General features: G+C 47.9%; 1 long non-coding RNA gene across 1 annotated transcript; it reads left to right on the top strand.

Annotated features, from left to right (window-relative positions):
• The first annotated feature begins 1221 nt into the window (after window positions 1-1221).
• LOC122682719 lies at window positions 1222-2925 on the top strand. The gene is made up of 2 exons (XR_006337500.1): window positions 1222-1384; window positions 2651-2925. It is a non-coding gene; the product is annotated as an uncharacterized LOC122682719 (long non-coding RNA).
• The last annotated feature ends 455 nt before the right edge of the window (window positions 2926-3380 follow it).

Raw genomic sequence — 3380 nt, forward strand, 5'->3', positions numbered from 1 at the left:
TTCATTCCCAAAATATTTTTGAAGCTTCAGGGTTGCCATAGTTGCAGATGTTAGCAAGGTTACATGTCTCTAAGAGGTCTGGGATGTCTCTTGTGGCTTTGAGAAATCTACATTCTTTAGAGAATTCTTTTCCCGACTGAAACCATTTCTCAATGGGCAGGGTTGGACCATAACAGACAGACACCCACAACCCAAGGAACAGGCACCTGATTAGGGATTCAGACTTGCAGTCAGACTTGTGTCCAAATCCTGGCTCTAGCCCTTTTTAGCTGTGTGATCTTAGACAAGTTGCTTAACCTTCCTGAGCTTTACCTTTATATCTGTCAAATGAGGATAACACTGGTGTTGAGAAGACTAGATGAGATAGTGGATGTAAAACTTAGGTCAGGGAGAGAACAGACCCAGTCTTTGTCCTTAAGAAGTTAACAGTAAAATGATTATTAATACAGTAGACAAGTCCCTATAGTGCGTTATAGCAGGAATGCCTGTGCTGGCTTCTAGCTCAGTCTGGATTCCAACCCTGGGTATCCACTTAACAGCTATGCGACCTTACCTCCTTGAGTTTTATTTACTATTCTTATTTGTAAAATGAGGGTGAGGATACCACCTCACGGGATAAAGATGTGAGTTAAAGCAGTTTCAGTAAACCACTTGACGTGATCCCTGGCAGAAAGCAAATGCTCAGCCGGCAGGGTTACCCTTCCCCTTTTCTTTCTGAGAACCTGGAGTCAGCCCTTGTCCCTGCAGTGAGAGTGGGGTGGCTAGTGTTGTTAGCCAGTTGAATTCAGCGGGGTTGAGAAGAGAGAGTGTTCACAGCCTGCCTCAGACACTGGCAGTCCAGTGTGGAGAACTGCCAAATCCCCGCCTCTGGGTACCCAGGGAGTTCTCATTATGTTACTTCCTCTTTTACAGGGTTTGACTTATAGAACAACTGCCATTGCTGTGTGCATGGCAAACATCATTTGAGAAGTGGGGAAGCATGGTCCGATGACCAGGGGGAACCTCAGCTGTTTGTGTGTGGGCAGGGTTGCCCCCTGGTAGCTAGCCTGTTACACATGTGGCCTGAGTGCAGAGAACCATGTGACATTTTTACTGCCATGACCCCAACTGGAGAATGCTTTGGGAACAATTAATTGTGGTGTAAGAATCTGGGTGGGAGTGCTTGGCTTCCAGAGTGAATAATTCTCTGAAGACAAATCGTCCCAGGCTGCCTCCTGCCAAGAGAACACTGTTTCTCGTCCTGGCACTGCTGTAGCCGGGCTCGCCGAGCAGGAGCCGGATGACAGGCAGGTCCGGTCAGAAGCGGGAATACACAAGGATGGATTTGCCTGGAGCTGGGAGACTTACAGATTCCCTTTGGGGGGGCCCTCGGCGGTGGGACATGGTGAGGATATACACTGATGCTGTTGCTGGTAACTTTCTTCTCTCCCTAACCTGCTGTCTCTTTTCTGTTTAAACGCATTCCTGTCTTCCCTTCCAATCTTGTTTCCAACTCTACCTTCTGTGCCTTTCTCATCGTCTGACCCAAAAGTGTCTTGCAGGGCAGCCCTGCTCGCGGTCAGCTTGAGAGAAGTGGAGAGCTCTCCATCTGCCCGACTGATCCCCTTAAAATGCATTACCTAATGTCTTCTTGCAAGGGACTGAAAGTCTTACTCGGCCATGTGACACTGGAATTTTAGAAGGTCCGTGTTGTAGGGAAAATCGATTACCCAGGAGATGAGCACCAAAATCCACTGATGCCCGATGTGCTGTTCAGCTATTGCTGGATAACAAATAATCCCAGAATCTTAGAACAAGGAGTGTTTTGCTCATAGCTCTGCGCATTGACTTAGGTTGTGCTGGGCTGGCTTTGTTCCACAGGGCTTCATTTTGGGGCTAAGTGGAGGGGTCTGTGTGTCCCTGGGGGAACCCATTTCATGGGGATGGCAAATGTCAGAGGATAAGCACAGCTGCACAAGTACATTTCAAGCTGCTACTTGTGTTGCATTTGCTGACATCCTGTTGGCCCAATCAAGTCACATGTCCAAACCCAAAGAGAAGGGGAAGGGTCATACCATTTGCCTAATTGTGGAGGACCTTCATTGCTGCCCAGCAAGGGGCGCAAAATGCAGGGAGGAGTGAAGAACTGGGGCTGATTATTCAGTCTGTGACCACCAGTAACACCTGAGTATGGATTAGGTAGCTTAGGCCAAGAAGAACAGCAATGGGAGAACATGGCAGGTAGATCTCACACAGTTCCATGAGGGGAGGTGAGAAAAACATAAATAAAGCCTGTCTGTCCTCTAGATGTGGCAGAGATTTGGGGCCTGAAGACAATGTGAGGCCATTGGATAACTAGGAGCAGTGGTTCTCAAACTTCAGCATGTATCAGAGTTAACTTGGAGAGCTTGTTCACATAGACCACTACACTGTCCTTCCAGAATTTCTGGGAGTAGAGAATTTGAACTTCCAACAAATTTCTAGGTAATGCTCATGTTGTTCATTCAGGAACCACATTGCAAGAACCACTTCCCAAGGGACACGGTTATGACTGAAGACAAGTGTTGTTCGTTACTGATGGTCTTCCCTCTCCCCTTGGATTCCATGCCAGTTCTGTTTCCTTCATTCCCATTCACCTCCGTCTTGATTCTGTGCCCCCTTTTCTTTCCAGAGTGCTGGTCAATCCTTCTCCTTCTCCCTAACTCCTTGACACACATTCCCCTTTTCATTTCCCCTGGAAGACGTCAGAACCCAGAATGTGTGTGGCTGGAGTGTGGCCACAGATACAGATACAGCTGTATCAGCTGGTCACAACCTTCTGGAGGAAGACACTCCACGTTTTGGATGAAGATCACCGTCTATGGGGTCGCACAGAGTCGGACACAAACGAAGCGACTTAGCAGCACTAGCACCAGTCAATACAGAGATAATAAATATCCCAAGGAGTATATATGTCCGTTGGTTCTAGTTATGACAGTTTTTTTTAATTTTTTTGCATGTGTGCTACATCATGTATTTGTACTTTCTCTTCAAAAATGTGTTTGGTGCCTGGTGTCAGCCATCACAAGGCACTGACTATAATGACTTCTGAGGGCTGAAGATGGTCCCCGTGGGACCATAACAAATGTGTCATGAAACTTACCCGGGATTTTGGGAAGTGGTTGGACCTCAACTCAATTCACGCGCACAACCCAACTCGCCGGCGCCATCATTCACTCCCAGCGAGCCCAGCTCAACCTCCTGGGCTTGAAGTGCATAGTGGCCAAGATGCTGGTTGCTCCAGCATGTCCTTCAGCTCCTGTCTGAGCAAGTCAGTGATCTAGAGATGTCTATAGCCGGTTCTGAGAGAAACAGAAAGATAGACGAGGAGGCAGCTACTGCCCAGGAGCCCACCCTGGCTC

This window comes from Cervus elaphus, chromosome 24 (genome assembly GCF_910594005.1).
Source record: "Cervus elaphus chromosome 24, mCerEla1.1, whole genome shotgun sequence".
NCBI classification, from domain to species: domain Eukaryota; kingdom Metazoa; phylum Chordata; class Mammalia; order Artiodactyla; family Cervidae; genus Cervus; species Cervus elaphus.